The 12428-nt window shown below is 36.0% G+C and overlaps 1 protein-coding gene across 2 annotated transcripts in view; it reads right to left on the bottom strand.

The window, feature by feature from the left end:
- Positions 1 to 12428, bottom strand: part of PKN2 (protein kinase N2) — a 128188-nt gene that overhangs the window by 30533 nt on the left and 85227 nt on the right. The gene's annotated exons all lie outside the window — the stretch shown is intronic.

Below are 12428 nucleotides of genomic sequence, written 5' to 3'. Positions count from 1 at the left end.
TTTTTAAGATTTCACATATAAATGATACCATGTAGTATCTGTCTTTATCTGGCTTATTTCACAGAGCATAATGTCCGCCAAGGTCCATCCATGTTGTTGCAAACAGCAGGATTTCTTCCTCTTTCTCATGGTTGACTAATGTTCCATATATATCTCACATCTTCTTTATCCATTCACCCCTTGACAGGTTATTTCCATAACTTGGCCATTGTGAATAATGCTGCAATGAACATGGAAGTGCAGATACCTCTTCGATATTGTTTTCATTTCTTTTGAATATATAACCAGGAGTGGGATTGATGAATCATAGGGTGGTTCTATTTTTAATTTTTTGAGAAACCTCCATACTATTTTTCATAGTGGCTGCACCAATTTACATTCCCAACAACAGTACACAAGGGCTCCCTTTCCTCCACATCCTTGTCTGCATTTGTTATCTCTTATCTTCTTGGCAACAGTCACTCTAACAGGTGTGAAGTGATAACTCACTGTGGTTTTGACTTGCATTTCCTTGATAATTAGTGATGTTGAGTACCTTTTCATGTACCTTTTGACTATTTCTAAAGAATGTCTTCTTTAGAAAAATGTCTATTCATTTTCTATACGTTTTTAATCAGATTTTTTTGCTACTGAGTTATAGGATTTTTTAATATATTTTGAATATTAACCCCTTATCAGATACATGATTTGCAAATACTTTCTTCCATTCTGTAGGATGCCTTTTCATTTTGCTGATGTTTCCTTTGCTGCACAGAAAATTTTTAGTTAGTACTTTTTTTCTTTTTTTGAGAGAGAGAGAGAGAGAGAGAGAGAGAGAGAGACAGAAAGAGTACACACACATGCTCAAGTAGGGGAGGAGGAGAGGAAGAGGGAGAGAGAGAATCTCAAGCAGGCTCCATGCCCAGTACGGAGTCTGACACTAGGCTCAATCTAACAACCATGAGATCATCACCTGAGCTGAAATCAAGAGTCAGACACTTAATGGACTGAGCCACCAGGTGCCTCAGTAAGTAGTTCTTAATAAATGGAATTGTTGGATATTTCCTTTGGCCTGGACACACACTGTATAACAACAACAGCAACAACAACAACAACAACAAAAAACAAAACAAAACAAAAAACCAGGACACTGAGGATGCTGTGAACCAAGAAAGTTTGGGAACCTCTAATAGAAGAACATGAAAGCTAGGCTCCACTGCTGAAAAGAGGAGGAAAAAAAAAAAAAAAAAAAAAAAAAAAAGGAGGCAAGACGAAGCAGAGCATGGAATATTCAAGAGCCAAGAAAAGGTAAGACTTTGTAAAGGTACAACATGGTAGATATCATATCAATTGGTCTTCTACTTCTTCTTTAATTGGCCTTCTATGGGCTTCTGAAAACAACACAACCTTGAGAAATATCAGTTAAGGTCATAGAAGCAAAGAAGCTACATACTCAAAGAGTCTGAATTTTAATAACTGGCTATTTATGGAGGTGTGATTAAGGTTAAAGAGCCAACAAGGATGAAGCAACTGACATCTAGCAACAGTAGAAATCCATTACCAACCCTTGCCTCAATGTGCACGAGGTAATAGTTGTCAGAATCCAATGAGAACTGGACCTTGGAAAAAGGGACTGTCCAACAGGAGCTGTAGCCATAGTTGAACCAATGCTGTGAAAATAGGGAAGGGAAGAGGGAAACAAACACCTTGACTTCTCTCTCCTCCTATCCTTACACCTCCTAACAATGTCTCCCACTGTAAGTCAGAGCCTAGTTGTTCAAGTCCACAGCTATCAGCTTCCAGAGTCAAAGCACCGGCCAGGGAAGGGAGACCACTGGAATCTACTAGGCGCAAACAGAAAACAACCATATCAGGAAACAGCAGTATCTCTTTTCAGTTGAGGAGTTCAATAAGGGTGATTTTCCAGGTGGACCAAATATGACAAAAAGAAGAAAACCCTAGGATCTTTGGGGAGGATGGGAAATACAGAGAGGAGAGTTTGAGACTGAGACAATAGAAAACATAATGTTATGATCTTTGCTTGAAAAGTCTGCCTCCTATATATGTGGGTGATTCTGCTCTTTTTGTAAGAGAGAAGTAAACAATTATGATACAAACTAGTGCTTTAATAGTTATATATAAAACTGCTTCCTAAAAAAAAAATAAATAAAACTGCTTCCTTAAAGTTCCAAAGACTCCCTATTATTCCAAACCTATTATAAACTTTTCTGTCTTTACATACACAATTCCTATGTCTAATCTTATATCTTATTCCCCTGCTGAAACATATATTTTCATATGAGATTTCACGTTTTTTCCCCTGTACCAGGTTCAATTTTCTCTTTTCATCAAGACTGAATTAAACATCTGTGTTCCTCACAAAGGCATTCTTGACTAAACCCAGCCCAGAGGTCTTTTCCTTGAGTTCAGATGTGTATAGCTTTTTATATTTATCCTTCTAGGGACTTGTGTTCTCAAATCTGAGGATTCAATGTTTGTCATTAGTTCTGGAAAATTCTAGGTCATTATTGCTTCAGATCTGACCACTGCTCATTGTCTCCATTCGCTCATTCTGGAATTCCTCTTAGTGTGTTAGTCATTTTCATCCCATTCTTCCTGTCTTGTAGCCTCTCTTTCACATTTTTCATCTGTCTCCTTGTGTTGCATTAGGGCAACTTCTTTAGCTCTATCTTCCACCCACTAACTCTTTTGTTATTTAACTCATCCACTTAGTTTTCAACTAAAAATGTTCTATTTCTGATTTTTGTTAAGTTTTATTTTACTCTCCTTCCAACCCAGCTTCAACAATTGGGGACTAATGGTCCCCCAATTATTTTGAAGATAATCTCAGATGTCTACTATTTGTTTTTTAAAAAACTCTGCTTAGTCTTTGTATCATTCTTTGCTCATGTTTTCAAATTCCTCTATTATTTAAATATTTGAAATATTTATTTTATATTCTATAACAAATAATCCCATTATCCATTGCTGCTTACTCATGGTGTTTGTATCTTCATGTATTTTTAAATTCTTGATGCATGCTCATGTTAGAAGAATTCTTCCCTAAGCTTCTGAAACACAATTCAACAGTTTTTTGTCTCCAACTGTTTTTTTTTTTAAGCCTACCAGACTATAGAGTCCTTTATGGAAAGAATGCTTCTCGCTGTTTTGTTATTTCTCACTGTGCTAAATGTAGGCCTTTGCACATTAAAGGTTGGAAAGGTAGAAGAAAGCTAAAATGCCTATGCTGTGCTACAGAACAGTAACAGGTAAGCCATAAGGAAATAAGTCAGACTCAGTTGTGTGTGGAAGGGTGGGAGCAGGTAAGAAAGAAGACATTTTTAAATTATATATATGATCCCCCCTCTCCTCAGATTCTCATGTGTGTCATTTTGGGAATCTATTTGGGAATCACTGTACCAAGCAGAGTGTGTTACCTGCATAAGCAGGAAAAAAAAAAAAAAAACAAAAGGAAATTATATAAAAAAACTTTTAGTTTTAAAAATATTTTTGCATTAAGTTATTTTCAGTCATTCTGTTGTATATTTAATGAATACCTACACTAAATACTGTGATGGAAATACAAAGAGACATAATGTATGGTCCTGTTCTCATATGGTTCATAGTTTTGTTGGGGAGATGGAAATGTAAATAAATACTGGCAAAAGAGAGGCATATACAATTGGTATAATGACACAAAAGGGAGAACTGACCAATTTTTCCTAAGGGGAAGGTAGTAGGAAGATCAGAAAAGATAAGAACTGCTTAAATTGTGTTCTTAGATACAAATTATAAGAATAAGGGAAAGAACATAGGAGTCAAAGGGGAAAGAATGTACAAAGTTAAGCATGCACAAAGTATACTGTAGGGATAGGAAATAGTTTCACCTAGTTAACACCTAGAACAGAAGCAGAAATGCTTTGGGAAATAAAGATTAGAAGATGGGCAGATACAAGTCATGAAGGGCTCTGTATGACTTGCAAAAGCATTTGGTCTTTAACTTGTAAATTATAAGCTCCTAGTAAAGGATTTAAAATATAGAGGAGTAGAGGTCAGGTCAGGCAATACAGTAATTAAAAACAAGGCCCCTGGGGCGCCTAGGTGGCGCAGTCGGTTAAGCGTCCGACTTCAGCCAGGTCACGATCTCGAGCCCCGCGTCGGGCTCTGGGCTGATGGCTCGGAGCCTGGAGCCTGTTTCCGATTCTGTGTCTCCCTCTCTCTCTGCCCCTCCCCCGTTCATGCTCTGTCTCTCTCTGTCCCAAAAATAAATAAAAAACGTTGAAAAAAAAAATTAAAAAAAAAACCAACAAAAAAACCCCCAAAAAACAAGGCCCCTAAAATCAAGATGGCCTAGTGCTGCATTCTTAATAAATTTCTGTAGAAAAAATAGGTTAAAATCTTAGCTCTATACCACTTACTAGTTTTGTGACCTTGGACAAGTTATTTACTTAGCCTTTTTGAGCCTCATTTTGCTCATCTGCAAAATATGTATAATAATAGTATCAACCTCCTAGGGTTGTGTGAAAATTAAAAGAGTTAATACAAGCTCAGCACATAGTGTTCAGTAAATGTCAGCTTTTATTATTAATATTGTGGTATGTGATTAAGAAAATCTATATTGGAAACAAAGAGACAAGTTAGTCCACTATTTAAAAGAACATATTGGTTTCAGGTAAGACCTGGCTTTGATATAAGATTCTTGTGATGATTCCCAGAATCACTGCTTTCCAGCCGTGTGGCAAAGTTATTTACCTTTTGGAACCTCAGTAATCCCCAAAACAGTGATAATAATTATACATGTAAGATTACCGTGAGGATTAAATGATACTACATGTAATGTGCGTGGTTCAGAACCTCGTACAGAAGTTTTAGTGTAATGTGTAATGAACAATAGGATGAGGAAGAACAGATTGTGAGCACAAACTACTACTTCAAGAATCTCGTCTATGAGAGAGAGTCCTGTCAATAGAGCTATGAAGAAGCAAAACAATTTTTTTTTTTTTAATGGAAGGAAATGTGAACATATGCAGTAAGGATCAGAGGTGAGAAGCAGGGAGGTAAAAAAAATACTGGTGACAGAGTAACTGATGGAACAGGTTTACCAGATGAGAAAGAATGGAAATTGGAGGACAAATTGGATGCTTATAGGCTCTTACAGGGTGGAAAGAGACCTCTTTCTCTAAAACCAATGAGGAAGATACAGAAATATTTGCAGGTGATAGGAGGAATCTGAGGAAGCTGCACCCTAATGATCTTAATCTTATGTATAAAATGGAAACAAAGGGGTCTGAGGTGGGATAGAAGACTGGAAGAGATAGGTGAAAGAAAAGCTCCTGATAAGGGGATAAAGATCTGAAATGCAGGACAACATTTACAAGCCCAGCTGAAGTCAGAAACTAAAATTTATAGTAATAGGCATGATTAATATTTCAGCAGCATTCAGTAGATTAAAGCAGAAAAGACAGATGGTAGGACTGATTTGCTGTTGGGGGTTTCCAAGACAGGTCTGATATAAAGATAAGATTAAAGGCTGCTTGATGTGGGAGCATCAGTAAGGGAATGGTTCAGGGTAACACTGGTTTTAGGGTACAGAGAAAAGAACATGAAATTTGTAAGGGGCTGATGGCCCCTTCTTCAGCCTCTTCCTGAAGAATTAAGGATATGAAAAGATTTGATCAAATATCTAGTTCTGTGGTAATAAAGAAGAGACCAGAGGAGTAACAATAATAATTTAAGCTATCATTTACTGCATAATCATTAATCTAGGTTCTTTATCTCATTTAGGGAAATAAAAGATTTGGTGAAAGTGTGACATATCAAATTTAAGATTTCATTGCTCAATTCATTGCTAAAATGACAAGCAGTAAAGGTACACTGTGGCTGAGGTATTCAAAGAAGTTTGAAATAATACTATGTTAAATGGGTTGTATACATATGTAGTTTTTTTGTTTTTGTTTTTAATGCCCCGTAATGATGCTGAACCGAAGAACCAAAGCTCTTAAGGAATACTGGAGCATATCTGGTGATTAAGAGATGTCAGAGATGGAAAAAAAGAAAAAAAAGAAAAGAATGTAGACTGTATACATAATTCACTGTCTCAGAGGATTCAAAGCCTCAGGAGAGTATGATGTGTCATTTAACAGAATTTGGAAGAGGTAAAAAGGGTCAGTATTTTTGTAGTTTCAACTTTTTTTAAATTAAGTTAGGTTCTATGCCCCAAATGGGTTTTGAACTCACAACACTGAGATCAAGTCAACTGAGCCAGTCAGGGTCCTTGTCCATTTTAAGTTAAAAAACAGCATCTCAACTTAAACAATATGCTCAAAACAGCCAGCTCTTACACAGAAGAAATTAACATGTCTTGGGGCGCCTGGGTGGTGCAGTCGGTTAAGCATCCGACTTCAGCCAGGTCACGATCTTGCGGTCCGTGAGTTCGAGCCCCGCGTCAGGCTCTGGGCTGATGCCTCAGAGCCTGGAGCCTGTTTCCGATTCTGTGTCTCCCTCTCTCTCTGCCCCTCCCCCATTCATGCTCTGTCTCTCTCTGTCCCAAAAATAAATAAATGTTGAAAAAAAAAATTAAAAAAAAAAAAAAAGAAATTAACATGTCTTTGTATTCCTATTGTATGGCTTGTTCCCCCAGGAGGACTGAAGGAATTCAGAGAAAATGAGAAATTACATGGTTATTGCATTTACAATAAACATTAATAAGGATCAAATTTTATAAGAAAATATAAAAAGGGTAATCTGATAAGAATGGAAAGAACATAGAACTATCAGTCAGGAGACTTCATTATAAATCCTAGATTACTGGGGCACCTGGTTGGCTCAGTCAGTGGAGCATGTGAATCTTGATCTCAGTGTTGTGAAATGGATTATGTAATAAAAAAAATAATAATCCTGGATTATTATGAAAAGCAAAAACTGACCCATAAAAACAGAAAAAAACTGGTGGTTGCCACAGGGACAGGGAGTGGGAGATACAGGCTTCTAGTTATGGAATGAATAAGTCACAGGGATAAAGGATAAAAAAGCATAGGGAATATAATCAGTGGTATTATAATAGTGTTGTATGGTGACAAAGTAGCTGGACTTGTGGTAAGCAGAACAATTACTTGCAGATTTGTTGAGTCACTATGTTGTACACCTGAAAATAATGTAACACTGTGTCAACCATACTTCAGTAAAAATTAAAAAAAAAAAAAAAGAATCCTGGATTATACCTCAGGCTAGTTATTTTATCCTTAGGCCATAATTTCCTTAGTAATTTGTAAAATGAGGGGGCTGAAGGGGCTGAATTATATCAGCAATTTTCAAAGCTTATTTTTCTTAAGTGGCAAATTTCAAATGATATCTTACCCAGAACAAAACAAAAAAGTCTCCGTGTTGCCTCCTAAGACAATTCTACAGAGCCCTGACCTCCCAGGAACATAATTTGGGCTTTTTTAGATTATTGTAGGTCTAGTTCATTTCCAGAGTATTTTACAACTCCAAAAAGATCTACAAATCTTTGTGTCTTGAAAAGGACAGAAATAGTATAACTTAGTTTCAGAATCCCATAGAAAAGAAACTTGACATTTGAGGCAAAATGCTAGGCATGGACACGTCAGACAGTTTAAAATAACATTTTCTATAAATATTTCAATAAACATTTTCCACAAATAAATATTCTATAAATATGAGGGATAAAGTAAAAGGGTAAAAAGCACATGAAAAAGTAAAACACAAGTAGTTATCATGATAACGAATGTAGTCTCTGTCAAAGAGAAGTTTATAATCAAATTAGGGAAAAGTAACATGCCTATCAGGAGCCGAGAAGCTCTAGTTAGCCTCAGGGATGAATAGCTTTTCTTAGTCATGCATTGTCTTCAAACTTTCTAAGGGAGTACTGCCGCTCCCAAGTGGGAAGAATGTTTGATGAAAAAACAACAACAACAACAACAACAAAAACAAACCAAAAACAACAACAACAACAAAAACAACTTTAGGTGAAGATCACAACTTCACATAAAAAACAACCAATCAAAAGTTATCAGTCTTTGTAGTTTTCTAAGCTTGTAGTCTGGGTAATTTTTAATTATTTTCTTTCTTTCAGGTTTTCATCATCTTCTGTCATTTCCTCCTCTCCTCTGTGTGACTGTTACCTATCTCATTCAAATTGCCACAGAGGAAAGAGCATCCATTTTGAAGGGCACTAAGGTCTAGTAGCAGCTCTGAAATTTATTAATATGTAACTACTCTAGTGCTCAGTTTCCTTAACTATAACATGATGATAACTTTTGAGTTCTATTTTATTTTATATTTGTGTAAGTATGTATATATTTATTACTTTTAAGTTCTATTTTAAATATTAAACTCTGTAATGCAAAAACATGGTGACAAGAGAAATCTTCTAACCAGCTGTTTTCTAACAATGATTCTCTTTGAGTTTCATTTTGATATCACTCATAAAAAATCCTATAATTACTTTAAATAGGCTCTGAAATGAAAGAGACACTGCACCAATTAATTCCCCATTACCTACCATGCTCTTCTATTATACTTAAATTCATAGCCACCCACACATCAAAGCCTATGGCTAAGGAAAAAAATAATGCCATCGAGTGGCTAAAATGAGACAAGCAACACAAGGGATTTTATATGCACTACCTCAGTTTTTCTTCCTAACTGTCCTGTAAAGATTACAGTTGACCCTTGAACAACACAACGGTAAAGGCACCAACCCCTGCACAGTGAAAAATTTTAGTACAACTTTTGGTTCCCCCAAACTTTACTAATATGCTACTGCTGACTGAAAACCTTACTGATAACATAAACAGTCAACTAATATGTATTTTATGTATGTATAATATACTGTATTCTTACAGTAAAGTAGGCTAGAGAAAACAATGTTATTAAGAACATACAAGGAGGAGAAAATACATTCATAGTAATTTACTATAAAATATCTATGTATTAAGTGGACCTGCACAGTTCAAACCTGTGTTGTTCAAAGGTCAACTGTATATTTTATCCCCATTTTAGGGATGGTGAAACAAATGCCCAGTAGTAAGGTTATGTACTTTGTCTACTATCAAAAGCTAGTAAGTAGCAGATGGACAATGAACCTATTTTGCCTGGCTTCATTATAGCAAATCTATCCACATTAAAAATGACAGGGAAAGAAACATTTTATGACCATAAAGATTTATATGTATTCACACGGTTTAAAAAAAGATACAAATATAATAAGACATAGAAACAGCATCTATTTATACTAACAACCTCAACTTTTATTCCCTCGTAGTGGGCTTGACTGAATTATATTGGTCTATTTAAACAGTTAATTTATAGCATGTAACAATGCTGGTTCTTCTACCCTGGAAGAGAAAATATCAGAGTTGAAAGACCCATCTAGTAGACCTTAACAGTGAGCTCTAGGAAAGTCACTATTGATTAGAATAAACATATACAAACTGAAATCTCATTGCTATCCTTACCCTAATTTTTTCCCACATGTTCCTCCCTTTAACTTCAAAGACAGTTATCAAATCTTTGTTAAATTTCTTCTTCAATAGACTTTTAAAAATCCCATTTTTCTTCAATTGTTCCACATGTAACAGGATTTTCATCATCTCACCATTCCTGCAATTATTCACTGGATAAGTTTTAATAATGCTTCTCTAAGGTATGATCTGGCTCAACTCAAACTTTATTGTTTTTGTTCTCCCCCCCACCCCAACTCAAAATTTTTTATTTCTTTTTGGGCAAACCTTCTTTCTCCTCCTACCTTTGGGATACGGCTTAAGATTTGATTATGAGATTTTTGTTTTCTGTGTTTATAAAGTTCTTCCCACTTTGTGTTAGTAACTCTTCTATTAGCTTCTATAGTGCATGGTACTTACTTCTATCAGATCATTTACCATAGGTAAATCAAATGATGCCAACTCCCCTATTAAAAGCCCTTCAACAGTCTCCCAATTCTTAGTCTACGAAGACCCTAGAGATCTGGCATCTACCTACATCATCTACTTTACACTGATCTTCTGTCTCACAATTTTTATTCTTACAACATATCAGGTTTTCTCCTACCTCAGGGGGTTGTATACTTTGTCTCCTCTGCTGGAAACACTCTACCTGGATCTTTAAAAGTCTGGAAAATTTTCACACATCAGGTCTCTAAGGTCAAATGTAGCATCCTCAAAGAGATCCCCTAACTACTCTATCTACAGTGGCTGCTACCCCCTCATTATACCACCCTACTTCCTTCTTTCCCTATCCTTGTAGTTTTTAAAAGTTGTTTCCTATTTATCTTCCCTCATTAGAATATAAGGTCCTTAAGTATACGGACTTTGGACTTTTGATCAATCATTACCAGCATCTAGAATGGTGCTTGGCACAGAATAGAGAATCGGTGATTATTAAGCTTAAGAGTTCTGTTACAGCAATACATACATCTCCATAAATCTAGAACCTAGTAAAAAGCCTGGTACATATGAAATGTTAAATAAATATTTGTGAAATGAATAGACTGATCTTACCCACTTGGATGACATTCACTATGAAGTCTAATTAGATGATCTCCAAATCCACCTATCCAGCCCTGAACTCTACCTTCCACATCTTTATTTAATTGCTAAGAGACTAGGTATAGAACCCATCCCCCTCCAATACAGATTTTTTCTAATGATCGTGGCATCATCTGCTTTGCAAACTATAGACAAATTCCTTCCTTCGTACTCCAATCCAATTAGTTACTGACTCATATTATTTTTTCCTGCATGTATTTTTTTCTATTCCTACTGCCAAGTTTTACTTCAAGTTCTCCTGATCTTACAGTTGTAGCACTGGAGTAGCCTCCTGCCAAATTGCTTGCCTTTAGTTCCTCCTCCCTCAAATTCATTCTTCATACAAATTCCAAGATCAACTTTTCCATTACGTGTCTCCCATCCCGTCTCCGACACCAACAAGTATAAACACCTCAAGCCCAGCATTCTAGGACCTTAATATCATTTTAACTGAAATCATCAAAATAAAGGTACATTTGGGAAATGAGGCGGTAGACTCTTACACACTTTCAGATGTGATGGTAAAAAGTCAGGTATGTACTGAAAGCCAATGAAGTAGAAGTTCCTTGAGGAAACCTGCAAGACCTTGTTTATATCGTTCATTGCTAATCTACCCGAAGTGCCAGGAATACAGTAGATATTAATGAATTATACTTGTTAAGTAAATACTTTCATAATAATTTTAATGAATAAATGAAGGATCATAAATGAGAGAATAAATGCCAAGATGAAGGTAGTATTCTTTGAAAATCAGTTTGCTATTTAGACACATGGAGCTTAGTAAATTACTTTTTCTTTTTATTTAATGTTTTGTAAGAACATTAATCAAGTTCTTACCACTTTCAATGATTTTTACATGGATTTAATCTTCACACATCTCAGTGAGGTAGGTAGTATTAAAGCTAAGAAATCTGGTATACATAAAGTTTAAGCACATGAAACATTTTTTGAAGCAGGAAAAGCAGTGATGAGGATGTGATTAGGATGCTGGCCATGAGGAAAGAAAAAAATAAATTGGAAAAAAAAATTTTTAAGTAGAGGCTAGAGTAGTAAAACCACCACCTCACATCATCGAGCACTGTAAATCTGCTTTCACTAATAAATGTAATTTTAAAAATGACACATGTATCATCAGCCTAAATATTAAATGATAAAAAGTTTGCTATCTTTCTTATTTTTTAGACAAGATTAGGATTAAGTTGTATTATTTTCTTCCCACACCCCAGTGGATGGATTAGAATCTGAGTAATAAAGTCACCACCATGGATTTGAATCCAGTGTGGACCAGCTTTACCTCTGGATTCTACGGCTACGTATCATATTCCGGCCATTCATGTCATTCATGAAAGCCACTGAGACACATGGAAGCCTGGGTAACTGAGCACATTAGCTCATTTCAAATCCAGCTTTAGTAGTATAACCTACAAATGGTGAATCAGAAGAATCACCTTCATTTTTAGAGTACATCACTAAAATAAATATATTTCAATACTAGCTCTCACTTGGTTGTCTTTTATGTTAATACAAAATGTACATTCAAATCACTGCAGAAGCGAAAGCTACTGCAGCACTCTGATGTTCACCTCTGTCTTAATGCAGGCTTTTATACAACTCACCAGATGAGAAACATCAAAAAAAAAACCCCTAGGTTCTTCTTTTATTGCATTAAAAATAAAACTTCCCAGGGGTGCCTGGGTAGCTAGTCAGTTAAGCGTCCGACTCTTGATTGTTGGCTCAGGTCATGATCTCACAGTTTGTAAGTCTGAGCCCCCACACTGGGCTCTGCACTGACAGCTGCGGAGCTTGCCTGGGATTCTCCGTCTCCCTGTCTCTCTGCCCCTCCCCACTCACTCACACCCTCTAAGATAAATGAATAAGCATTAAAAAAATAAAACTTTTCAAAGT

This window comes from Acinonyx jubatus, chromosome C1 (assembly GCF_027475565.1).
Source record: "Acinonyx jubatus isolate Ajub_Pintada_27869175 chromosome C1, VMU_Ajub_asm_v1.0, whole genome shotgun sequence".
In the NCBI taxonomy this organism is placed as follows: domain Eukaryota; kingdom Metazoa; phylum Chordata; class Mammalia; order Carnivora; family Felidae; genus Acinonyx; species Acinonyx jubatus.
The sequence above is the reverse complement of the archived record's forward strand: the minus strand, read 5'-3'. Positions and strand labels throughout refer to the sequence as shown.